General features: G+C 40.4%; 1 protein-coding gene and 1 long non-coding RNA gene across 3 annotated transcripts in view; one reads left to right on the top strand and one right to left on the bottom strand.

Annotated features, from left to right (window-relative positions):
- The window catches only part of plxna2 (plexin A2), a 280,254-nt gene that overhangs the window by 251,538 nt on the left and 1,396 nt on the right, over nucleotides 1-27,320 (bottom strand). The window lies entirely within an intron of this gene.
- Nucleotides 4,350-20,238, top strand: LOC119264035. Its single transcript, XR_005130736.1, has 3 exons — nucleotides 4,350-4,453; nucleotides 17,324-17,442; nucleotides 20,156-20,238. It is a non-coding gene; the product is annotated as an uncharacterized LOC119264035 (long non-coding RNA).

The following is a 27,320-nucleotide window of genomic DNA, read 5'->3' on the forward strand; positions in this document are numbered from 1 at the left end:
TATCCCATTCCAAAACCATGGGCATTAATATGGAGTTGCATCCCGCTCCCATTGTGACTACAACAGCCTCCATTATTCTTTAAAGGCTTTCCACAAGATTTTGGCATGTGTCACTGGGTGCCCATTCAGTCAAATGAGCATTTGTGAGTCAGGCACTGATGCTGGACAAGAAGATAAGGTAGAAGAGAAGGTATGGCTTGCGATCAAAATTCCAATTCATCCCAAATATGTTTAGAGGGATTAAGGCCCATGTCCTCATGGATCTCATTTTCCATACAGGGCACAGTCATGCTGGAACACTAAACTGTTGCCACAAAGTTGGAAGTATATAGTTGTCTAAAATGTCTATGCATGCTGTAGCATTAACATTACCCATTACACTGGAGCTAAAGCACTGAGCCCAAACAGCCCCAGACCATTAGTTGAATAGTTTAATTTAGCCTTTCTTTCCTCTCACTGTCAGTTTTGCAATGTCACTTGCCCAGGTTTGAATCAGTATCATCTAAACTTACGCTTTAATTAGCCAGAATCAATGTTCTGTGGTAAGTGGTGTTATCATGCTAGCTAGACTAATGGAAACCACTTCCTAGTTAGCAGTACTGTTCAGCATTTTGTTAAGATAGTTTAACACCTATTGAATGATAGCTTGAAAACTCTGCACTGTAAGCAAACTAAAATGTAAAGATTTTTGATTTTGAAATAATGCAGGATAAGGCAGCACAAAACCGACATAAATTGTTCAACGCCACTTCCTTAATGTAATTTACTTGCATGGATAATTTGACCAGAGGTATACAAACTTTTGCATAACATTGTGTACTGGCCTTAATAACACTGATATCGCTGAAAACTTCAACATGCAAATCTTCTTCTTCTTCTTTTGGCTGCTCCCTTTAGGGGTCGCCACAGCGGATCATCTGCCTCCATCTTGCCCTAACCACTGCCTCCTCTACTTTCACACCAACCAACCAACATCTCCATGTCCACCTTCACTACATCCATAAACCTTCTCTGAGGTCTACCTCTTCTCCTTCTACCTGGCATCTCCAACATTCTTTGGAAAACTTCAATATGCAAATGAGCCCTAGAAAACAGCCACAATGGTTTTTACTATGTGCTATGAACATCTTGGCCAATCCTTGTTCTCCCAGTTCTGAATAAATGGATTTTTGTGGGTATTTTGATGAACAAAGCTAATTCATGTAATCCAACAAAAGTCAATTATTTTGGTCTAAATATAAAGGCTAATCTTCAACCATGTTACATTGTAATGCATATTGCTGTACGTCACAACATAACTGCAACACTAGCATTCTGTCTGCACAGTTATTGCAGAGTATTTAAATAAGTCTCAGCAAGAAAGCGTGAATAGCTGCAGTAAATCTGCCAGGGTTAATTACAGTACTAAAAAGTGTTTAAAATGTTCTTTGCTCTGGCATTGCACTTGCTATGCAGTGACCCCCCTCATATTTTACAAAAAGAATAACAATGGTCTGTCTCCCTCTGGCCACTCTTGCCAGCGTAACTCTGTTTATAATCCTCCACTCTGCTTATGGACATACAGGATATTTCTCTCCCCTCTGCTGCTTCCTGACTGTCACTGAGCAGCCTTCATCAGTAAACACAGGGCTTTGCAATGGCCAGAGAGCAGCAGACCGCGACTCTGCTGTCACAGCTGAGGTGGCTCAGGCTCTAGATCCAGCGCAATTCTTCTTCTGAAGTCCATCAGATGACACAGCGGTAGTCAGATGAATGGCTCTCAGCTGTGCAGTATGGGCACCTCTTTTCTCTAATTAAATGTAGTGTTTGCCCATTATGTTAGAACAATACATGCAAGTGTATAATATGCACTGGAATATGTCATATCCAACATAAATATTCACTAGTATTTAATATAGTTATATGTACTACCTATTCATGAATAGTCTTGCGAAGAAGTAAGCACGCCCTGTGAAATATTTTTTTTATTTTTTCTGCATTTTCAGATACAGAAATCAGGTTTTCATTTAAACAATGTTAAGGAAGGACATATGATTAAACAAGTGAGTATATATGATTAGAAGTGGTAGAACCAGTTACTGAAGCCAGAGGCATCAGTAGGCTCAGGCTCAACAGAAGGCTCAGATCTCAGATATTCTTAATAAATTATTTTTTTTTATTTATATTAATGTGAAAAGTATCTATACATAATGTTTAGCTGATGATCAAATATTGATATAACCACCTATAGCAAGAAAACCAAAATACAGGGTGTTCTTACTTTTTTTACAAGATGTTTATCTCTCATTTGCCTGACTACATCTAGGTTATTTCAGTATGATTTATCATAGAGGACGTGTAGGCATAGAGACACGTCTTCTGACCCCTGAGAAGACCCTCAGTACTGCACTGTAAATTACATGTTTCCATTGCTTCACCACTCTGGAGGTCACAACAAGACTGCACAACACAGCACAAGAGGTTAAGAGCCAACATGCTAAATGTGGCTTCTCTAGCAAAAACAGTAGCAATAATAATAATAAGAAGAAGAAGAAGAAGAAGAAGAAGAATGATGGAGGAAATTTGAAAGACACTACAATTTCAAGTGTGACTTTCTAGCCCTGCATACGTTATTGTGATTATTTATAATAGTAGACCACAGAACTGGATATGATAATTATTAAATGAATTATTGGCCCAAGATGTCTAACAAGATGTAGTCATGCTGTTGCCATGTGTAAGTAATGCAAAACTCTCAGGTGTTGAATTTTTATGTAACACATATATTCACAAAGTTTTAAAGTCGACAGCAACAGTCAAGCTGAACCAGGATATTTGGGGTGGAAATACACAATCCTCTTCTGTCAAGCATCATTAGCTATGCTGTAAGGAACACTTCCATGCCTGTTACAGAGGTCAGCTACTATTAAAGCCCCAGAAACCTAATTTTTACACCAATCTGTGCCAATCCTCTCCAAACACTTACTGTATTAACCAAGGTGGGAAAAGCTGAGCTTTAAAAGGAGGCATTGAAGACCACTCTCTAGGCTTTAAGACTGTGAAGCGTTTTTTGTGCTGTGAACAACAACTGCCTCATAAATTTCAGGATTGAGTGGTTTTAGCCATTGGAGAGTGTTCATTCCTCTGACATCCCTATGGTTTGAATCTGACACAGAGACGCGTGTGTTAGACGCATTGCTCATGATTCCCATCCTTTACGCCTCTCTCATATTGCACTTTGATACCTTCAAATCTTGTTTAGCGCTTTGAGGCGCTATTTCAGAAGCCTACATTGGTCCATTACAGATCTAGCCCAGGCATCTAAGAAATAGGATCCCTTCTGCTACCATGCTAACTTTCTTCCTTTGTCTCTCTACCTCTTTCTCACTCTCTTAAACATGCCGTGCCTCCACAACAAAAGCCGTAATTTCATCAGAGATGATAAAAACTGGGGCGAAATCAAGTCGGTGGCTTGTTACTTAGCCTAATATCCATCTGGATGAGAGGCAATAACAGAGAGAGGTGTCTGTATTAGTCACCGAGGAATTACAGACCTTAGCACGCAGGGGGGTCTCGCTAAGGCTACATCTCTCTTCATAAAAAGCATCATCACCTCACTTTTCTACTCTTTCTATTTTTTTGTTCAACTCTCTCAGGCTCAGGATATTAGAGAGACACGCTTCCATTAGCTTACAGGTGTAAAGGCCAGCCTGATGGGCCTCCGTTGAGGCCAGCTAGAGAAACAGATGTGCTATTGCCTGAAATTAACCACTTCATATCATGGCCCAAGAGCAATCCAATAGAAAGTTGACCTGGATATAAATAAATGAAGGCAATTAGTAGATGAGTATGATAGCGGTGACAAAAGTAGTTCAAAAGCTGCAGGATTTCAAACAAAAAGGCAGGTTAAACATAGTTCTCTAAAACCAGACAAATGGGGTCATGAGTGGATTGCACACATCACATTTAGAGTCCATTATTTGATTCCATCATCATGATGTTGCACTGGGGCACTAATAAAATGGTATTCCATATTCTGCTTTCTGTACTCAAAAAAACTACAGGCAATAAAGCAAGATACCACTGTGGCAATAACCTTCATAATGTCAACTGTAAAGAAAACAGTAGATAAAGGGGCAGGAAGCATAAGACCATAAGCGATTGTCTGAAGTGTCCATCTTTCTCACCCACAAAGCAGCCATTGCTACCACACCACGCAACATCATGCCTTCCGCTCTGGGTCAGTGCTGCTGGCGTTCAGAAGTGCCGAGTCATGCTTTCCGTTCAGCTCTGGGCGATACACCAACAGGATGGAAAAATAAAAGCATGGGCTTCCTACGCGCCTGAGGTCCTGCAAGCTTTGGCATGTGATTCCGATCACCAGAGTACGCATTTCCTTCAGGCTTTTCACAACTACACGACTGGTCATAGAAATCTGCCTGAGATTACTTAACAACGTAACAGTTTGAGGCAGGTGAGTGATGTTTTAGGCATGCTTTGTTTTTGTTAAGGAGTGGGTTTTTAGCTTCCATTATTATATTATTATAATTTATAAGACTTCATTATGTGGTTTCTCATACTGTTCGATGTCCTGTTATCTATACAAATGAATGTATAAATGAGACAAAAGCTTTTACTTATTAGCCTTGCAGCTCAAATGCAAAATAGTGTGCTTACCAGTGCCCTAAATTCCCAGGGCTGTACATCTCCGTAGCTCTCTACATAAAACATCAAATCTCCATATGATAAATTTAGGAGACATATGAAACTGATCCTAGGGTCATGCTTAGGGTCAAATGAAGGGCCGTGGAAACACATGACCCTGGGAACATACAAATTACCCCTAAAACTAAAGAAGCTAACTTTGGGTACCAAAGATTACCACTGACTACATTTGGGGTGAGGGGACAATTATATAAATTTGATTTACCAAACTATTGCTTTAAGATGGCTATTTGATCAATCAATCAATCAATCAATCAATCAATCAACGTTTATTTTGACTCTGAAGTACATTGAGGGCAACCCTCATTTTCAATGTAGCTGAGCATTTACAAAAACAGGGATTAACATGACAAAGAAAATAATAACTACATTTAATCATTTTAAATTAAAAGACATTTTAAAATAACAGTGAATAAAATATAAAAGTAGATAAAAATAGAACTTGAGATTTAAATGGTAAGAAATTAAGATCAAAAATAGATAAGAAATTAGTAAGGTAATAGTACAATATCACAAATTAAAAAAGTAATGATAAAAAAACTTAAAAATAAAATGAGAGGAAAGAAATAAATAAAAAGAGATAAAAAACTAAGGAGAACTAACACAAAAATAAAAGTTACGAATAAATATGATTAAGTAAAACAGGTACAGGCTGTCTGTAGGTGGATTGATATTAAAAGTTTAAAATGACTGATACTCTTAAAGCTATAAAAATAAGCATATGCAAGAGCTCTCTGGTTTGTACAGACAGAAAAAGGCAGAAAAATAGCAAGTCTGCTGCAGCAGATCAGTGGAGCTGTATTATGAGCTGTGTCACGACCTACAGCATCCGATGCACCCATTCTGAAAGCGCATTCATTACGGACGTGATATTGTCGATCCACCTGCAAAGGTACTGAGGGGAGAAAATGTCACGCTGACCTACAAGTTCAGCACTGAAGAATCATATGTTGTGAAAGCAAGCAATACTAGGCCCTTGGAGTACTTCTCTCCGCACCAGGGGCTGAGCATAATCCAGCAGGGCAGGCGTGAGAGAGTGGGCTTTATTACAAATGTGCCATATGAATGGATGCGTGGCGGACTGAAGGGAACCAGCAACGTTGCCTGTGTTCCCAAAAAATAAAATTACAAGAAGAGATGCCAAAAGGGGGGAAACCTATGGGACTCTGATTTCATGCCTTTGATTTCAAAGGCAGTGCCAGTGTCTATTACTGCATGCCAAAAAAACAGTTTTGCTGGTATGCACCATATTCTCTCTCCCTCTCTCTTCGTTTATTAGAAATTCAGGAACTCCTTTTCCTTTGGTAGCTGCAAGTAAGATACCCTGGGTATCTCAGGGCACTAGGGCTCAGAAGAGGTGGAGGGCAGGGGAAAAAAAACAGGGAGAGGAAGACAAGGGCTTATGCAAGGCTGTCAGAGACACTCTAGTTAAATGAATTCTCCAGCACCACTGGATAAGCCAGGATAGGGAGAGAGCGCAAGAGGGTTGGAGAGATGGGGGAAGAGGGACATTCATAGACAGAGAACAAGCTCCTCTTCTTTAGGATTACAGCTTGAAATATTTATCACAAACTGATGGGACATGACTTTTAACAATGGATTTGGTGAGATTTTAGATAATATTAAACTTTTTGCTGTGTTATTCGAAGACACTGACTGATTGAATTTGTTAGCTGAAAGTTATTCTTTTTTTTAATTATGCATATTAATGATCTAATCATGGCTGTCACTACAAGCTTACTTCAAGCAGTCATTAGGAATGTGAAGGTTTATTGGTTTCCAGTTGCTTGTGGGTGGGTTAGGCTGGCTTTTGACAGAATTTTGTAGAACTATATTTGGGTTTAAAGCCAAATTTTCCAAGACAATTAAAGTCAAAATGTTTTTTCACCTTGTTAATTCATATCCCTGGTAATACTAAGTGCAATTCATCATATCATACCATTTAAAAGTCAAACATTTTATTTTCCCTTACTCTTTAATTGAAGTACCATGACTTTTTTCTGCTTACATCCCCATGCACCAGCGGACAGGGTCTTTCACCTTCAGCTAGCTCAGAGACTTCCTGATACCATTTTCATGTGAAATACGTCATGGTACAGTAGGAAAATGCATTATGATTTCCAATTCACACTGACTTGAAACCCGTAGTCATGAAGAAGATCTTCTTCCTGCCCCCCTGTAATGGGACAATTTCTAACTTGGTCTTGATTTGCCTTTTTTTTCTCCATTTTGCCTTTACTTGAGGGTGCATCAGGAATCACCCCATAACTCATTCTGATACGACTGCTCTAATGGAGAGACCAGGGTTAATGCAACACGCTTATTGATATTATCACATGCCGGGGCCTGGGCCTACTCTAAGAGAGAGGGAATTGAAATTCCAAGCAGGGATTCACTAAATCCAGCCCAGTGTGTGCATAGAATAGTAATAGAACAGTAGCACTAGTGAGAGGCTTTACAGACCACATTAATACCCAACTATACCTGTTGGCCTTGCCAAAGGAAGATGGCAAGAGCGGCTTTTTTGAAGCTTGCCTTTTATTGGAGCGCTCAGGGACCAATTTTGGAAGCGCTATATGAGGCATTTCTTTCACTCAAGTGGACAATGTTGCCTAAAAAGCTTCATCTACATCTCTATCTTTCACTTTCAAACCTTCCATCTGTCTTCTTCTCTTCTACTCTTTCTATCTAGCTCCACATCTCTACATCAGCACTGGAGAAGACTATGACCATATGAAAAGGATGCATTAAGCTTGATCAAAGCCTTATCTGCGTGTGTGCAATGATTAAAATTAGCATCTGTTTCAGTTGGGTAAGGAGAAGGAAAGGATGTTGGAGCCATTAGAAGTAATGAGAGAGTGTGAGAGAGAGGGAGAGAAAGAGAAAAGAGAGCCAGAGCAAGAGAGAAAATGTGTATGCCCAGAAAAGAAACGAAGCAGGAGCGACAGGCAGAGAAAAAGAGAGATGGCAAGAGAGTTTATGACAGAGGGAAAGACAGTGAAAGACAAAGATGCAGCACAACATGGATGGACAGACAAAGACAGATAGAGACAGAGAGAAAAAGCGTGGGGGCTGCTGAGAAAAGGATAGATCCGTGAGTGGGCAATAATAGCTGGTTGCTGGAGCATCCTGCAGTTTTACCTCATTTACCTCTCCCTGCCTTTCATCATTAATAAAACCATCAGAGGTGCTGTGGCAGGGGGTCCGACAGATCGGCCTGTTTTTGACAGACGAGGCACAGTGAGCCAGCGAAATGAGGCCCAACACAGCCCAGGCAGCTGAGGGACCCAGCTGCGGTCCCTCGATAATCGCTCCATGCGGGGCGAGAGAGAGCCTTATCTGCCTAGTGAACTGGAGCAAATCGTAATTTCTCATTCATCAACACAAACATGCATCTCTCAAACAAAACCACAGAGAGACAGAGAGCAGCAAGTGTGCATTGTTTTCTTCAGCTGGAAAGGGAAGAGGGTGAAAGGTGGCTGCTGTTCGCAAAGCAACCAGCAAAACAAAACTGGCGGCATACATAGAGGGAAAAATTCTGCAGGTGTGGCATATCAGAATATCTGAATAAACTAAAATACTGAGGGGAGAATATGTACTCTTAACCCTAAATGTACTCAATCAGCCAAGACACCATGATTCACATCTGAAGTTTGCTTCTTTAGTCTTCTATCGAAGCTGTATGGCTATATATAGCTAAGAAATAATGGAAGCTTATAGTTACCAGTGTAATACTATGCAAACTGCATGCCTAAATATAACACACACTTAAACATGGATTTGCAGATGGACTTCATTTTGCCAGTTACTTTTTTAAATCAGTTTTTTCTCTAAACTGTAGCCACTTATGAATATAATGGACCACCCTAAAACCTAAAATAATGAAACACTCACAAAAGCAAGCCTAAACAACCTAAAAAGGCAGGGTTTATCATCTTTATAATCTATGTGTTATCCTGAACCAGATCTTATCCAAAAATCCCTATCAGTTGTTCAATCAATAACCTGCCTGAATATAACTAACTTTCTGCTTGCTTAATGTCTAAGAACTCAGGTCAGGAAGTCATTGAGTTAAGTGGTTTAAAGTTGCTTTTTCAAGGAAATACAGGTGTAGGCCATGCAAGCATCCTCTTGACCATGACTCTTTTTGTCCAGAATTTTTCTGTCCATCAACCTCGCTCCACCTTTGCCCCCAGTGGTTGGCATGCATATCCTAAAACCTCTGCTCTTCTGGCTTGTGAGATCAGTCGTGCCAGCACCACAACCCATCCGTCACACTTCCGCCGGAGGCAGCTAATATAATACCCCCTCCCATCACTGGTTCCTTCCTGTTCCTGTCTGCCTCAGTATCACAAGGAACAATCCTGCCGCTCTCTGTGGCATTCCTCCTCCTGTTCCCAGCCCTGAATGGGCGTCCGTGGGCCACGGATGTTGTCTGTCATCACAAGCTGAGCTCACGTTCACTGGAGAAACTAAGACAATGACTAAACATTTAATCTCTGACTGTAAAAGAAATTGATGAAAAGTTATAATTTACACAATTAATCAAAACGTAGTCAATCAGCCAAGACATTTGTTTGGTTTCCAAATTTTGCTTCTTCATTTTTACACTGGAGCTATGAGGGCAATGTAGAGGAGCATATGTTTCAATGGTCCTTTGTTTCCAAGCTTCTGTTTCCAGGGCCTTATGTTCAGCTCTTTATACGATACATCATATCTCAAAATGATTCATTAAAGGAACCTATGAAAGGGTGTCCAAACTCATTGGTAAAGTCATACGGTCATCAAAGATCATACATTTGAATAAATGCTTAGTTTGGTTGTGCAAGTGTAGTGCAATGTTTTGCAATCTTTTTAAATGCTGCCTATCACTGAATAGGTTCTTAATCTGCTTCACTGAAATGTTCAGTCAGAGTGTGTATTTATAAAGGGAGTCTCTTTGGGAGCACCATGTAAAATAATTTCCAATTTTATTTACAATCATATAACATCAGAAAATAAATAAACCATAGGTATGGACGTTACTCTTATTTGCATGTTGAGGAAATATTATTTTCTCGAAGTGAGAAAACTTCACAGAAGGAACACGGACTCTGGAAATACAGCTGTTTTTAAAAAAAAAGAACATAGAACCTTACAACATAGGGCCTGTGAACACAGGGAGGTAGATAACAAAAAAGGATAGACGTACCCTACCAATCAGCAGCATGCAAACTGTATGCTTGAATCATCACATGCTTGCCTCAATGCTGTCAAGCAATCATAAATATACTTGCGTGACATTATATGACACACTGTACATAAAAATAGATCAGAGATTGTTACATAGTATAAACAGCCACCTTAAAGCCAACATTATGTCTGCACACTTGTCTGTTTATAAAGTTAACAGTCTTATGCAATGTCAGAAACCACAAGGTCAATTTGCAATTACTTAACACTTAACACATCTGAGGCAAATGTGTGATGACTTAGACATGTTAATTGATATGATATAAGACTCCATTACTCGTCAGCTACATTAGCCTCATAGCTCCAGTACAAAACTAAAGAAGCAAATGTCACACACCAAACATCTTCAGTTTTAAGTCCCATCCTTCAGCAACACTAGGGCTGCATGAAAAAATTGGAAAAAAAAAACAACATTGCAGTTTTTTTCTGCAATACATATTGTGATATGAAAAATTACAAGAATTTTCAATAGACGACAATTTGGAAATAATCATTCTAGAGGGTGCATCTGCAAGATAAAAATAATCATTAAAAAGGCTGAAAACCAACTCCTAATAGACTGGTTGACTTACCATAACACCACTGCATTCATGTAATACTCTTCTATCAATCCAGGATAAAATTAATGATGTAACATCTCATAATATTAATAATGCATGCTGTTTGCCCTAAAATAAGGAGCTCATCTGTGACTGAAGAAGAGGAGTTATGTATAAATAGGATCCTGAGGGTGTATTACAGAAACATCTTAAGTGAAATCTTATCTGTTTTGCCACCAGGACAACTTCAGTTAGGACTGAATATAAAACAGGAGCAGAACAGAACAACAGCTCCTAACTTCCTAATCTCATCCTTACTCAAGACAGGAAAACAGCATCACAGAATCGTCATAACTAAACCAAATTTTCTAAATACTGTCCAAATTTTAGGATGAACCTCCGTAGTGTCCTATCTTCTGTTTTAACCATCTGTTTCTATCATTTTCACGTAATTGTGATAGGCAGCATAGTTCACCACTAGCATAATGATACTACATTTCACTACACTGCAAAACGGTGCTCTCATTTGTGAGATGCTTTATTTTCTAACGCTTTAAAACAAAAAAAAAACAGACATTGTAGACAAGATCTCCACCACCCCGTCTTATTACCTTTGTGTGTTAACGGCATTGAAAGTCTGTCAGATAAAATATTACAGTGATGGTGGTGAATAATAACGCTAGCATGGTCAGCTAAAGAGATTGATCATCTGAAAGTGCAGAGTGGTGATGCTCTGGTAAAACAGCACGGGGTGCTCTCGCAATATTCATAACTTTATTGTACTTTAGTTTTCTTTTGAACTTTTTAGGGTTAGTGTAGCTGTCTGGCTAACTTACATTTATAACAGTTTTTTATTCATAATGTTAGGTACATGTTTACATTTCAGCTGTGCGCGTTTGGTTGGTTGCTTGGTAACAGACATGACGGTTGATTTAATTTGCCTACTTGACATCACACGTCCTGCAATGTGACTATTGCACATTGTGATGACAATGCTGAAACGATATATCATGCAGCCCTACACAAGACTATTTCAACTCTCAGGACTAAAAGTGTGTAAGATTAAGTGGCATCTGGTGGTGAGAAAATCGCTCCTTCACCCCTCCCTCTCTAAGTGTGTAGTAAAACCTACAGGTTTTCTGCCATCGCCCGGATTTCCTTTTGCTTCTTCATGTTTTTGTAAAATAAGTTTGATCCTCCATTTGTCAAAATTTTGGTTTTCAAACTGATCAAAAACGAAATAGTTAGCCAGCACTGGCAACAACCACTGATTCTTCCAACCCTGGTCTTGGAGAGCTACCTTCCAGCAGGGTTTAGTTCCAACATATATCCAATAAGCTGCCCTGCCCTTTACTTTAGTCTAATACATCTGATTCAGTCAATCAAGGACTTGGGAAGAGGTTGATTAGTTAGAGCAGGTGTGGCAAATTGTGGTTGGAAGTAGGCTCTGCAGGAATGTAGCTCTCCAGGACCAGGGCTGGAGACTACTGCTCTAAAGCCAGGGTTCGGTTTGTCCATTCTATAGAAGCATGGATGCACAAGATGGCAACCTCTATCTACGTAGATATGAAACTCTAAACTAACAAAAACACAATGATTTATAGCTACAGGTGATTATAGACTAATGAAAACTTCTGATAATAGGTTGATCTAAATCTTACATACTGCACCTTCAAACAATGTTCTCTACCAACTAGTAAAAGATTAATAAGAGAGAAGCGAGTGTCATGGTAGCATATGGTAAGCTCTCCATCAAAATTACTTTCATCATTCAATATCATGTAGACATGGTATCTGAGGTACACAGAGATATAAAATGCAATTAATAACGGCAACCCAGAGATTACTGGATGGGCTACTGTGACAGTTCAGTGAAAAGTGGTTTATCATGTATTATTCCACATAAGGTATAACTTCATTGGACATGTTCTGCAACTCTTGCACATTTTGCAAAGACGACGAAAGAAGTAGAATGATCTGAGGTGCATGAAGTCTTTGTGGGTGGCCTCAGGTGAATGTGCCGGACTGGATCAGAGGCTCATTCATCCCAGGATGAGGACGATAGCTCAAGCTGTCCACGCTTTGAGCATCTGCAGACAATCTGACAAAGAGCCTTCATCAGCAGAGCAGACAGGAAGCCACACAAGAGACAAGTGCAAGATCTATTCTGCGGAGACAGGTGTTGTGTTTGGATATGTGTCCATGAGTGTGTGTCTTAGCCCATTAATGTGGTACCATGCTGGGCATCTGCCAAAGGCCTGCAAAGAGCTTTGGGGACAGGGCGCTGCTAAACACACACACACACATATATATGTATATATATATATATATATATATATATATATATATATGTACACACACAGAGTCTCCTCCCACTCCACTTTCCTTGTTTTCTGTCCTCCTCCCTGCTAAGAAAACAAGCATAAGAACAGAGGAAAGAAGGAGGAGTAGAGGGAGGGGGGAGAAATGCTGTGTGCTACAAGCTGGTAATTGTCAGCTTTGAAAAGCCACAGATGAAACGTGTAAACAAACAAACGAAGGAAAGACAATGCATTTTTAATCCCCTCTCTCTCGTAAACAGCGTTATTTTCCGGCGTGGCTAACTAAATACTTCGGCAGAGCCTTTAATTGACAGATTTGTTCCAATATATGGTAATGACAGGGAGAGATAATGAAATATTTATCGCTTCAACAAACAGCAGCAGTGCAATCGAGACTGTGTCATGCACTCATCTTTTACATAACACAGGCATTTCAGTTTCGCTCAATATGGCCATCGATGCGAGATGGGCAGCTGGCTCTTACCTCAGACCTGTGGCCTATGACATGCATTCTTAAACTCAAACCTTGGGGAACTATGCCATGCCAGCCTTGGAGTGAGGTGCCTTAGGTCAAAGCCAAAACACATAAAATTCAAATAAAAGGTTCCCAGATTTTTGGTTGGGAGAACATTTCTGCAAATGAACTGCATTCTCTTGGCGCCCCGATTTTTCTTGCCAAACAATGCTTGTGATATAAAGCCAGCGAGAGCAGGAACAAGGGCATGCAAAATAGCTACAGAAGCACATTCTGCATTGCCTGAGGACAAAGCAGCCTTATAACACAGATTTAAAACGATACTTCAGCGAAAAATCTAACTTTCATTTTTTTTCCCATTTTACTTCAAATGTATTCAATCAGCCACAGCAGGTTTGGTAACTAAAGTTTGCTTCTTTCGTTCTGCACTGGAGGTAACGATTTATAACACTGCACCAATTAGCATCATGCAAAGTGCGTGGCTATTGTCAATAAAATAATTCCATATATATCTGATTAAGGGTTTCTAACACTGTATAATGTTCACTGAATACACGTTCAAATCCCTCTCAAGTTCCCTCTTTAAATTATTGTTTATTACTGATGTTTTTTCATTACTTAAAAGTATTTCAAATAGATTTAATTAAAAGGCATATACATAAAAATGCTAAACACATTTAATAAATGTACACAGTGGAACAAAAAACTAATAAAATAATAAAAAATGTAAACGCATGTCAAAGTTATTTTGTCCCTTATAGAATTCTTAAATACACAAGATAGTATTCTAAAAAATATTCCAACATGAAAATATTCTACACAAATAGGTACACACAGGCTTCTACTACAGGTGGGCAATATGACAATATTTTACCGTTATCATGATAAATTTTAGTATAGTAATAAAAATCCGCAATGACAGCAATATAACAATAATAATGTCAATATTACTTGCCTATTTCATTAAAACAACTACATAACTTGTTTTAATTGGATTTAGTACAGCACAGTATGTGAAATGTTGAATAAAACGCATTGCACTAAATGTGGCAGTACTAGCACATCATATCTATGTGGCAAAATATGAATACATACCGTGTATTTTGAAAACGCAGGTATCATGATGTAATATATTTACACCTAGCTGCTTCTTCTGTTTTTACACAACACAGCCAAAAGTATATGCAGACCTGAGCATCACACCTATACAAGCTTCAACATCCATTCCAAAACTATGAGCATTATTATTCCCACTCTTCTGGGAAGACTTTGCACAAGATGTTCTGGGCATTTGTGAGGTCTGGCACTGATGTTGAACGAGAAGCCCTCTCTAGCAATCAACTTTTTAATTTGTTAAAATGTGTTCATTTAGGTTGAGGTTCAGGGCTCTGTACAGGCTGCTGCAGTTCCTCCACACCAAATTCGTCAAACCACATCTTTATGGACCTCGCTTTGTGCACAGGGGTGCAGTCACGCTGAAACCTCATCTGCTATTATTGATAAACAGAAGCATCCAGGAGTAATGACATAAACTCTCTGAGTTTGCATAGGCCTACCATTTCATGGCTGAGCTGATGTTGCTCCTAGATGCTTCCATTTCACAATAATAGCACTTACAGTTGGCTGGGGCAGACCTAGCAGTGCAGAAATTTTATAAACTGACTTATGCCAAAGGTGGCATCCTATGATACTGTCACATTTAGTTACTGAGCTCATATAGTGGTATGTAGTGGCCATGAAGTGTAACTATGTAACATAGTTTTTTTCATCTAAGGTAAGATGAAAATAGTGCACATTTTTTTCTGAACTCTAGATTCTCATACTATTAGTCAATAACTATCACAGTCAATGTCAGATAAACCCAAAAGGCCAATGTCTATCTTCTGCTGTGGGTAAATATAATTCCAAAGCCAAGCAATGACAGTAAACGAGTGGCACGCATGACATCCTCTCACCTTTTATGTGTCAGGCATTAAACAGCATTAGCGTGTAATCCCCAACTGTTACACAATGCAACATAAGACTATATTCATTCACATCTTTCAAGTAGAAACCTGCCCAGCTCTCTTCCACCCCCCACCCAATCTATCTCTCTTTCTCTTTCTCTCTCTCTCTCTCTCTCTCTCTCTCTCTCGAGGCAGCGGCTCCAGAGCAGTCATATTTAATCAACATCTCGGCGGACAACACAGGGGCTCTTCAGTCCTCTGCCAAGGCTCTCAGCGCTGTCACACTTGGGATAATTGTCTTAGATACCCTAATTCGCCAGTCGCTCTCCTTAAACGCAAAAGAAAAGGAGTGTGATTGACCTACATTGCTGTTGATCTGTGAATTATACATGTCACCATTTGATTATTTATTTCCCACTGTGTAATTCGAGAGCTAAATGCTTATGTTCATAATCGTGCTTGCTTTTTCCCCTTTCCAGATGCCAACACACAAAACTGAGGGGAGATGTTACTGTCATGTCTCACATTTCATTAGCTTTGACAACAGAAGAGTTGTGGTATTAAATACATTGAGGCACTTCCACAAGGCCTGCATGTTTTTTTTTTTTTACTGCTGCTACTCAAATCCACGAAGAAGCCTGGTGTTACAAAGTGTAAAGCACAACAAGGGAACAATGTTTGGATCTGTATGTCCCTTGGCACCACGTGAAGGCATTGTGACCTTTCCAGATATGTTATTTATTGCGTTTACATATATAACAATGGTCATTTCCAAGCTTTTGATGAGAGGACTGACAAGCAGTGAGAGGGCAACTGTAGTGCTGTTCACATCCGATTGCCAACCGCATTTCACTATACAAACACGTCAACTTGTCTCCTAAGGTTGTCCGAGGTTGAGTCAATAGCAAAAACATCCACAGACCACAGTGCTCTGGAAAGTGATGGTGCTTTGGAACGTCATCAGTTCTGCTAGCTCTATTCTGCCTATGAAAAGATCTTGTTTCATGTCCAAAGCATCCGCTAACTGTGAAGGCATCCAGCCCTACGGCCACCTACACTCAAAGAGTCCCCTAATGATTCTTGGCTTGGATGTATCGCTCTAGGAAAAAACTTTAATTGGGATAGAGATAGGGCTGGATAATATTACAACATTTATCGTTATCAAGGAAAATTACATCACCACATGAGAGTGCATCGTCAATATCATATTTTAAAGAACACTGCCCAACAGCATATAAAAGATAAAGAGAGAATTATTGGGCCTGTTTGATTGGATTTAGTCCATTACAGTATGTGAAATGCTGAAAGAAATATTGTTTATTCATATTTCATTAGTTTATTTTTGCCATGTCAACCACCCTTAGATTGAATCTTTTCATTATTTGAAGGTTCTTTAAACTACTCTCACATATTTCAGGTGTAAAAATGGTTTTCAATACATCTGCTGAAAGGTTCTTTTAGGAACCAAATGAGGCTCTTCCACTGCATTGCATCATGAGTGTAAATAAGCCAAACAAGGAAGATTTTATTGGGACTTCCCCTGGCTTTCAAAGCCAAAGGATAGAAGCTAAACACAATGGGAAGCAGAGAGAGAATGAAATGAAGTTGCTCCATCCTAAAACACTTCTCTATATTATTCTAAGACTGGCTGGCCTGTGTTTTCAAAGGAGCGTGTCCAGTACCCCTGGCAACAAGCTGGTACCTCCTCTGTGATTGCTGTCCCCTAGCATGCCCACATAAACCAGAACCTACTTGGAGGAGGAAGGGAGTGCCAAGCAGGGATGCTCTGTCGTTTCTCAGAGTTTTGAAGTCGAGAGTTTCAAGGTCTTTCATCATTGCTTTTGGTTTTGGGATTGTTTTGGTCGGCACTATGGAAAATGTTTATCTGGATGACAGAGGAACCATTTCTCTCTCTCCTTCTCTCTCCCCCTCTTCCCTTTCCTCATTCATTCCCTTCCTCCTCACGCTCTCTCTCTCTCTCTCTCTCTCTCTCTCTCTCTCTCTCTCTCTCTCTCTCTCTCTCTCTCTCTCTCTCATCTGAGAGGCTCCATTTGCTATCTGGCTCAGGAATGAATTTGGAAGGCTTATCTCTGCTCTTTTCCCCAGCTGAGGCGTGGAGGATGTGTTAAGGCGTCTGCCTCCCGACAGGAAAGACGAGCTATATCTCTGCAGATAAGGCCGCGGCCGGCTTGAGAATTGTAACAAAGCAGGCGGCTCAGATGCAGGTGAGTACACGTCAAGCGTACGTGCATGGGCCCGCAGCCAAAGAATCACAGGTAGGTAAAGGAAGGTTAAAGGCAATTATCTGCCCACAACAAAGGAATTGTTCCCTTCACCACATGGCAATGAACATCTGATGCAGACGAAAAATGGACCATGTGTATATGTTCCTTACCTTCCTTACCTCAGATGAACAAGGGATCACAGAAAAAGAAGGAGAAAACGACATTTAATTATCTATCCACATGCAGCTTCGAAATGAGAAGGGTCTGTATTGTGGTGGGCAGTTTAACGATTTTTTTTTTTTTTTCATTTGAGTATGCAGAATTTTTAAATGCAAGAAAGCAGAAACAACAAATAAATAAAAAAATGAAAACAAAGCATTTAACATACATTAATTGTATGAAAAAGATCTATGCCTAATTGTGCAGTGGATTTATGATATGTTTTTTTGTCTTTCCATTTTTTCCACGGATGTCCACTTATTACCACAGTCTAGTTTTATGTACCAGAAATGGTAATTACCATTTCCCAATTTCTCTTTGCTTTTCAGTCTTATTTTGTTAAAGACTGTCTGCCCTGTATTGTGCCTCATTTAAAAAGCACTCAAAGCTGAAACACTTCCCAGAACTTTAGGATATATGGGCAGAGCTAAAAGACTGTAGGCTGAATAGGTAGACATATGCAAATGATCAGGTTTAATCTATGATAAAGGTTCTCATGACATCAGAAAAACAATGCATTCAAAATAAAAAAGCAAGAGAAATGTAGTTCTCCATGATATGGACCCTTTAAACTTATGTGCTTTCCACTTAACGCAACATCAGCTGCTTGTTTCCCCACATTCACTGCGGTTCTATGTCACACAGTCAGAAAAAGCATATTTTTTAAACTGCAAACTCTTTACCTTAAAAACAATTGTTTAAGTACATGAATACAGGTCAGTTTGAATATCCATATATCTGACACCACATGACAAACCAAATCTTAAACCATGTGACGTAAATGGCATTGTCCAAGCATTTTGACTCAGTGAGAGTCAGCACTACTGGTTTGTAATTGGCCTGGCTCGCGCTTGTCAGGACCAAAACTGCCTTTAGCATGTCTTCCTCTACCCCTCAAACCAATGGAAGAGACAAGCCCCCAGCCTCCTCTCTGTAACCATGGCAACCGACAGGAGGCTGAACTCCTCACATCACAAGGGGGCAGTGTGGACCTTACAGCTCTACCTACACGTCTCTTCTTTCTTTCTTAGCCCCCTGCCACCCCACACACACGTCTGCCAAGTGCAGCTCCCCATTCTTCAAAATCCGCTGGGGCCCTCTCGTCCTCGTCTATTTTCAATGCTTGTTTATTGTGAACTTCCACATAAACAATAATGCACATAATGCAATCTCAATGCATGAGTTACCTGATTACTGACGTTGTTGGGGTTGGTGTCACATTTGTAAAGAAGCTAAGTGAAAGAACCACCCAGAGAATAAAAGTCTGGCTTTTGGACATCACGAAGAAAGTTAACGCTTCATAACGTAAAGGTAGCAACTTGTTTAGGACTTCTTTTGTTTTGAGCAGTGTGTGAACCATTTTAGCACACAAATAAGAATTTGTGGTGTGGGAGGCAAAGCTTTGGTGGACAAAAGGTCAATAAAAGCTCACCACGTTCCATTTTGGAGGCCCTCTTCAAGTTGGACATTAGCGTTCTTATGAGGATAACATGAGTTTCTGGCACTGACTTACAGCCAAATATGAAGTAGTCCGCACACAAAAAATAAATAACTTATTATTCTCAGACTGATAAGAGGATGGCTTACATGAAATGGAGAGAGAGAGAGAGAGAGAGATGCTGACAAACAGCAGAGCGATAAAAAGAAGGAAAAAGAGAGAAATGAAAGAAGACGAAAAGAAAAGTAAACAGAATGACTTGAAGGAACAGTGCAGGTGAATTAAAAGAAAGAAAGAAGGACAGTAGAGAAAGAGAGCAAGAAAAAGGGGAGAAAGAGATTTCTTTTAGAGGGAGAAATAAAAGAGGGGAGAGAGACAATGAACAAATGGGCAGAAGAAATAAAGAAATATGGGAGAGAAAAATAAATTAGTGGATGGAAGAAAAGAAAGAAAGAAAGAAAGAAAGAAAGAAAGAAAGAAAGAAAGAAAGAAAGAAAGAAAGAAAGAAAGAATGGAAGACATACAAAAACAGGAAGAGACAGAATGAGAGAAAGAGGGGAGAGGAAAAGGAATGGAAGGAAGAGAGAGGAAGAGAGGGAAAGTGGGAGAAAGAGAGAGAATCATACTATAGTGAGCGTAGAGTGAATGCATGAAGAACCTGTTGTTTAAAGGAGCTGATGTATTGACCGTGGCAGGCAGACTGAGGCATTGAAAAATGGCCATGGCGAGGGAGTCTGTCCTATAGAAATGTGTCATGAAGGCAATTCCATTAACATCTTAATAAAGGCTGCCAGGGCCCAGGAGAGCCTTGAGGCACCGGCTAGTGCTCGTGACCAGTGGCTTCGGCTAAAAAAGAAAGAGGGCTGCGCAGTTGCCCTGGCACCGTCTCGGCTTAGGAGCATTGTGGTGGCGTTTGTGTGTGTTTTTTTTTTTGTAAGACCGTTAGTCTTCCCAGAGGAATGGCCCCAGTGTGCACTCCTTCCATCATGGTCCACTAGTTCCCCTCTCTGCACTGTTTTTCATTTACTGTCTTCTCCTCCATCTGCCCAACTGCAGATCTAAACAAAAGCCTTTGTTTTGGCAAGCTGGCGGCTGCAGGGGAGAAGAAGAGACGAGCGGGGAGAGCTGGGTTCAACAGTGGCCCCTGGACCTGGCTGGGCACGGACAGGCTGGATGAGTCTCCGTGGCACAAAAAGTGTTCTCCCTCCATCTTTCCATTCACTCCTATCTTTCTCTGGCTCTCTCTCTTAAACCTGGCGGCAAATTCTGCGATAACAGCAGTCTTATAGGTTTATTGCATGTCACATTGTAGAAGATGATGCCAGTTTCTTTATCTATGACAAAGAAAGGTATGATAGAGTGTCTGACAACAGCCGACGATGAAAGAAATTAACACCACCATTATTTGTGTGCCATGTTATGCTGTAAACTTATTGGTGGCTTTTTCGACACGTGCCATATCAGCAGCCATATTTCATACTTTTGCTCCAAAATTACTGACATGAACGTGAGAATGGTCCAGCACTCAGTGGGCACATGACCTTAAAGACCACTGATTTTAACTCCTTTAACTGCCCCTGTTGTAGTGTGTGAGTTGGAAGATTAATCGTTGGGAAATCATAGGACATTAGTTCAGTAAAAACATGCAGTTCAGTAAAAGCTGTGGTTGTAGTAAAACATCGTTGTAGGAACAAAACCTCATATCTCCAAAAATATAACTTCACAAAAGAAGAAAAAACATCCTTAATTTTTAACTCAAGTTAATGTAATATGATTATTCTAAGCAACTGTGGACCATTTTATTGGCCCATCTGTCATGAAATTTTGATATGGACTGAATGGCAGCCAAACATCTTTAAAATTCTGAAAAAAAGAAATGGAGCAACATGTCACCATCTTTGACTTAAGAACAGAATTATAAATTTCACAAGGACTTTACCATCCAAGGCCGATTAACTTAGCCTGTTGCCTGCTCTTCTGAAATCACTTGCCTGAGGGTGATTGTATGTGTGCTGAAACATGATTTAAGTCATGTTTTTCCCAGCACCTGAAGCTGTTCTGTCTGAAACCTGATGCTGTAGTCTTAGGATGTCCTAAAATGTTTAAGAGCTGAACTTCTACAATAATGTTATATACGGTGGCTACAATAAATGTGGTATTATTGAATATTATTGTATGTAACATGTTTTACAGTTCAGTTATGTGTGGAAATACCACCATCTTACTATGGTTTGCATGAAATAAATCAATAAATGAATTATAGGTTTTTAAACTGGTGGTAAATGAGTTTTTACCATCACTTGGGGCTGTTACCATGGCAACTCAGTTACAGGCACCAGACACAAGCCTAGCATATACCTACCTTTACTTTCCTTCTCAGTCTTTCTGTCTCTCTCACCCTTCCATTCTTTCTAGGTGTACAGCCCTGCCGGAGAGACATACACTGACACACACACACTCAAACACAGCCCTTGTGTTTGACAGACATGGCCCAAACAACCAAAAGCTCACAGGCAATCCACACACACACACACACACACACACACACACACACACACACACACACACACACACACACACACACACACATCCAGCCATCCATCCTCCTCAGTCCAGCTTCCTGAGGCCCACTCTTCACCACACACACTACACCATCTCATCAGGCCGGCCTCGAAAAGGCAGTGCAGGGTCCGGGCATGTATTGTAGAATTGGGTGTGGAGCATACGCATTGATTTTTACCTTCTGCGCTATGTGTTGCTCATACTAAAGCAGCCCTATTTGACATTGTTGCAGCCCCGTGGCTATCAATCTGAAAAGGCCTCAATGAGACAGCAAGCTACCACGCAGCACACAAGCACTCAAGATGATGAAGGCTGTGAAAGAGTGACTGGCCTTTTACTTACACGCAACTGCCTCTTAGACTGAGCTGTCCTCTAGTGCAGTTTCCTCTTAACTCTTATTGCCATAATGGTGTGTAAATACACAAAGAAGTGGGGAAATGCCTACATCACTACAGAAAGCAAATACTTAGGACATTTTCCAATAGCAGTATATGGTAGAAAAAAAATTGTTGCTCCTGTCACAGAAACACATAATATGTCAAATAACCTTTTAGGGAAAAGGAAATTATTTCTAGCCTTCTAATTGTCATGACCTAATTGTTATACAACTTTTACTTGCAGTTGACAATTTAGGTCTACAATATACATGAATGGCAACTGCAATGGCACAATTGTGAAGGTATTTAATGGGAATGAAAATATGAGGTTCTTTCTTATAGTGACAAACAGTGGCTTAACTCCAAGCATTGCAATTACACCAGGGCCCTCATGTGTAACTATGATAATAAGGGACCCGTATAGAATAAAAACTGAATGTTTCATGTACATGTTGCTATGTCACAATCAGTTCTTAACTGCAGTCCTGCAAACATTTGCCCGTGTAGTCAATGAACTCAGACTGACCGCCACCTGCAAAGGGCTGACTACTCCCAGCCCACAGTGCAAAGCTGTAAATGTGTCAGCACCCACACTTTGCTGTGACCAATCTGGACACTGGCACCTTCCAAGCGAGAGCCTGTCCACCAACTGCTCCTGATAATTAGCCACAACGCAAAACACAGGCCTAATTAAGGTGTAGCTCAGCTCCGGGGTCAGCGCGGGCTCAAAGCTGAACGCAACAGTGGCAGCAAAGACAAATTATCACAGCACGATGTTTACAACCTTTCCTAGTGATAAAGGCAAACACTGGTAGAGAGGCATATCGTGAGGGCACCTAAGGACCAAAGGATAGAATGAAGAACAGTCGGCTCTGCTTTTTTTTACCACAGGGAACAGAATCTACTTTCATGGCCAGTCTGTTCATACCTTCATCAATGTCACACATGAACTGTTATCTGTGCAGTGTTGTTCTGTGAGCGGATAAACATGTAGACATGTTCGCGCACACACAAGTATATACACATTGTGTCCTAGAGAGTAAAGCAACTAAGGGTCAGCATGATAGAGATCTCTGCTGTGACAGCTGGACTGGTGAGAAGTCCAGATAAACACACGCACAAGCCTTGAAGCCGTAAAGGAAGAGGCATGACCAGGCGTATTAAAACAAACAAACAGTGCAAGTGCACACACACACACACACACACACGTTTGTTTTTATACAATGCCAGGACGAGTGGTTACATTACGTTATATATGTTTTATATCTGGGTTTATCAGATTTTTTTCCACTTACTGTGAATGGTACATTTTTGTTTTCTTGCTCATAAAGAGGATTTTAAATAATGAATGCACATCTCTAATGCAATCATGACTGAAAAAAAAACACTTTTTGTAGTTTAGCTTGCTTAAGTTTTAAGAAGGTGTTTGTTTCATTCCAAAGTTTTAATTTTGGCTTTTTTTTATATATCAAATATTTTTAATATTAAAACATTTTCTTACATTCTTCAACATCATTTCCAAATGTTTAGAACACGGGTGTCCAGTCTTATCCACAGAGGGTCAACGTGGCTGCAGGTTTTCACTCCACCAAACAGGAGATCACTTAATGAAATGTTTATAAATTTAGACTGACTGATTAAACAAGTAGAATCAAGTGTGCTTCGGCCTGTTTGGAGTGAAAACCTGCAGCCACACCGGCCCTTTGCAGATAAGAAAGGACACCACTGGTTTAGACTGTCTGTAAATTCCATACACTTTATTTTAATAATGTTGAAACGTTTAGTGAAATGTTGTGTTCCTTTACATTTTCACACTGTTAACTTCAAATTCATGGCAAAGGAATATTGACCCCATATGTCAGTTATCCATTGTTATTGGTATCTACACAAAAAAGCACTTGCATGATATGTATAAGTAATTACCTATTCATAATCAGAGTTTTCTAAGCTCAACTCTAACTTTAGCCACAATAACCAAAATAGAACATTTTAGAAAATAAAACACGTAGAGCTTTCCAAATCCCGGACCATTTTTTGGTCTTAAAAAGGCTCTTTGTTCCTGTTTTTCTGTGGTTTTTAAGACAAGTCTGGACATTTTTGACATGAAAGTGTACAAAAACAAACACGCACACATACAAGTAGTACAGAAATTAACAGAAATGAAAGAGTGTAAATGTGTGTATGTGGGGGGTGAGATCAGTGACATAGTGGGGTTGGGCACAGAAAACACAGCCCCCCAAACACATTTTGTGCTGTTCACTCATTAAGAAATAGGTCAAGGATTCCGGCTGCATGCATAGCGACTTGTCAGAATCTCTCAGGCTAAACAGGGGCAAGCCTGCATGCCTCTGGGAGAGTGAGGGAGAGAGAGACAGAGACAGAGAGAGAGAGAGAGAGAGAGAGAGAGAGAGAGAGAGAGACAGAGAGAGAGAGAGAAAGAGAGAGAGAGAGAAGCAGTGGGAGATACAGAGAGAAGGGTAGACAGAGATGAAGAAAGAAAGAAAGAAAGAAAGAAAGAAAGAAAGAAAGAAAGAAAGAAAGAAAGAAAGAAAGAAAGAAAGGGCGATGAGTAGACAGTGATGAAAGTCTGAGAGATACAGAGAGCGGAAAGAGGGCGGAGGGAGAGAGTCAGAGAGGAAGGATGCGTAAGAGTGAGAGAGAGTCAGGGAGAGACAGCAAGCAAGGTTAAAAAGAGAAAAAGCAGAAAGGGGGGGGGGGAGAGAGAGAGAAAGGGAGAGATGGCAGCAAAGGGAGAGAGAAAGAGAGAGGGCAAGCAAAGTGAAAAAGAGAGCGAAGGTAAGGTGAGAATGAGAGAGTCAGGGACAGAGAGAAAAGAAGATTGGGGGGGGGGGGGGGTCTGTGAGGTGCAGCACTCACTGGTGACACAGCATGTAACTAAAACAAGCACTGCCTCATTCATGACCGACCGACCTCACATGCACCGCTCTCTAAATGCATTCAGCTCACGAGCCTTGGGGAAGAGGAAGGGGGTGAGGCATTACGAGTCTGATGTCACAGCTTAGAATGCAGAGGCGTCGCTAAGGACTCGCTCTGACTGACCGCACTCTCCGGGTCAGTGAGCAAGCGTTTCGCCTGACAGGATTAAAACCTACAGGGGGCGCTATTGAGCCATGTGGGCATGCTCAGAGGGTGAGGTTCTTGAGAGGGTAAGGACAGTAAGCTTATCCATCCAGCATCTTGCAGCTGCTTAATTTCTGTGTGGACAGACAAGCTCCTCAGCAAAGACCCAGCCGCCTGATGAATAGCGGCAAACATGAGTGATGAGACAGTAAATGTTTTAACAGCTTTGTGATGTGTCTTCACAGCTGCTGAGTCAAGCAGCACTTACAGAAAACAGCAAGTAATGCTAGTGCTATTTCTGCAGTGTTGAAACAAGGTGTGCTGATTGCCCTAACCTGCCTACGAACTCTTGACAGTGGGAGGAACAATGAACACAGTACTCTTGGGACATGTCCATTCAAAGTGAGCAGTTCAGACATTTTAGAGAGGTCCACAAACCCTCCTTAAGCGCATGATATCCCCCATTACCCTTCAGGAAACTTCTGATGTGGCCAACCATCACAACAGCAAATCAATACCACGCGCCTGGACATGAAGGGCTGAAAGCCTGTTTGACAATTTGACTCAACATTCAAGTCCAACTAAAGAGACTCATGCTGTGACAAGCGTCAGCAGGAGTGTTTACTTTGCTCCGCATGATTTGTAGATCAACTTCTAGGGAACTGCTAGGCATAGAGAATGAGAATAAGGGCTGCAAAGTCCTGTCTGGCAAAGTCCTCTCCTCTCAGCTTTGTCTAGTTAACCTTATTGACTGATGACTGTGTGATGTGGTGACAGTCAACAGTCTCTTTAGCCATCCGCTGGCTCATCAAAGGGGAATAAAGCCACACAAGGGTCTGTGCTCGAAGCAGTATGTAATCCAACTCCATTTAACCCACCACCGAGGGAAGCGAATGTCACTTTCCAAATTACAGCAAGCAAAATTGCTGGATAAACCAAACTGTGAAACACAGTCTGGGGTCACTAGTACAAACTCTCTGTAATAGAAAGTCTGGGTATGACATAAAATTCTGATAAAAAACAGCTACTTAAATAACCTACTCAAGATCTATCTCCTCAAAACATTCACGGTATCTGACAGGACATGGTGACCACCGCACAACATTAATCATTCATGCTAAAATATTCAGTTACATAAACATACTGACATCTTCTTTTACGCTATTCATGCTTCTTTTAGTGAATGATTTCACAGTACATTAAACCTACTCCACCAAATCAAATGCATATCCCATTCTCAGTGAGTTGTGATCATACAGTGTAGTCTTCTTCAGCTCTTCTCTAAGGAAAATGCACCATTTCCATATTAGGCAAAACTGGTCATTCACAAAGAAATACTGAACACTTGCTCTTTTAAGAGAGCAGTTTTCATTTTGCCAGCGTTTCCTTCGCCATCTGAGGTCGAAATGCAGTTCCGTACTCAGACGGAAAGGAAAACGAAGATGTTAGGAACCCACGCTTCGCCTGAATTTGACTCATTTTCACACCAAAGGAGCAGGAGCTGATTATGTAGTAAAGACCGACTCATATGATTCTTCCCGTTCACAGCAGATGCTGCTTATTCTCACGCAAAAGCAATTTTCTGCTTAAGGCAGCAATAATTTTCCTTACAGTTGAAGGAAACGAAAAATTTGTGAGCAGCCTACATCTGCTATTTTAGAAACTAAAGTTTATATTAAACACTGGTTATAACTACTGGCCACCATCATTACATTGGAAAAAACACCTAAGCTACTTGTCTGACGCAAAACGTCAGGTGAAAAGGTTTATAGGCTATAAGAGAACACAGATAAAATTCTAGTATAGTACGTAGATGGTAGTTTCACTACCTGTAATAATTAAACGTATGCCTTTCTTATCAAGTGTGCTCTGGAGGGAAAATGTTTTCTAAAGGTCGGTCATAAATGAGACTAAGTGATGAAGTGATGAACTGTCAATGTTAACTGAAGTAAGAGTTAACAGACAGCGTGCTGGATCTGCCTGCGGAAACAGACCCACTAGTCTACACACTGCTGAACTGTACTACTATCACACCGTTTGAGCTTCTTTAACAGTAGTGCTGAGTTAACACCCAAGGTTACACAGCTATCTCTTGTCCTTCTTCTCTGAGGGAAAGTCTGAAAGCACTAAAGAAATTTCCGTAAAAGAGCTTGCTTGAGAAATTCTCATGGCACAGCATCTCCATTGTTCACATGTCTAAA

The sequence above is a fragment of the Pygocentrus nattereri genome, chromosome 9, assembly GCF_015220715.1.
Source record: "Pygocentrus nattereri isolate fPygNat1 chromosome 9, fPygNat1.pri, whole genome shotgun sequence".
Classification (NCBI taxonomy): Eukaryota; Metazoa; Chordata; class Actinopteri; order Characiformes; family Serrasalmidae; genus Pygocentrus; species Pygocentrus nattereri.